Raw genomic sequence first — 1029 nt, forward strand, 5'->3', positions numbered from 1 at the left:
ACAGGAATCAGATAAATTACATCTGTGGAAAGAACCACTGGAGAAGGTCAATATCAGCTGTGAAAACAAGGTCAGGAGCTGATTGTGGAACAGACCACCAACTACTCATATGCAAGTTCAAGCTGAAGCTGAAGAAAATGAAACCAAATCCACGGGAACCAAAATATGACTTTGAGTCTATACCACACTCTTAGTAGGATTGTAAAATGGTACAACCACTCTGGAAGGCAGTTTAACATTTCTTCAAAAAACTGAAAGTAGAAATTCCATAAAATCTAGCTATTCCACTGCTAGGAATATGCTCCAAGAAAAATAGAACTGAGACACAGAGATCTGTATACCTATATTCATAGTAATATTACTCACTCACAATAGTAAAAAAAAATGCAAACGTCCCAGATGCCCATCAACAAATGGATTGAGAAATTAAGATATATTCACATCATACAACACTCAAAAGCAACAATTTGGGAAAACACTATATAATATGGGAAAATCTAGAGAACATTATGCTGAGTGAACTACCTCATTCTCATAAGGACAAATACAGCATAGGACCATCATTGTAAAAATAGAAGGATAACTAGTAAGACGTGTAGAAAGACCTAAAGGGGGAAGAGGAGGAGCCAGGAGGCAGAGGGTGGGGGAAATAATAGGTTGTGGAGGTTAGTGGGTGAAGGGAGGAGGTGAAGGAATTACAAAAGATCCAGTGGGGATCTGAAAAGACTTGGAAATCAACGGTAGTCAATTGTATAAAGCACAATGTATGGGAATAATTGTACAACATACAGTGTGAATGAGGAAATGTGTGAAGTACAACGTATATGAAGGAAACACAATGTAGACAAATGGTGTATGCAAACAAATATATAATAAAATAAATTTAAAAATTGAGATAGTTAACAGTTTTCATTTGCTTGGCTCCACTGTCAACACTCATGGTACCAGCAGACAGAAAATCAAGAGACGAATTGCCCTGGGAAAGTCAGCTGCCAAGGACCTCTCCAGAATACTGGAGGGCAATGATAT

This window comes from Elephantulus edwardii, unplaced genomic scaffold (genome assembly GCF_000299155.1).
Source record: "Elephantulus edwardii isolate Elephantulus edwardi_28Jun2011 unplaced genomic scaffold, EleEdw1.0 scaffold00281, whole genome shotgun sequence".
In the NCBI taxonomy this organism is placed as follows: Eukaryota; Metazoa; Chordata; class Mammalia; order Macroscelidea; family Macroscelididae; genus Elephantulus; species Elephantulus edwardii.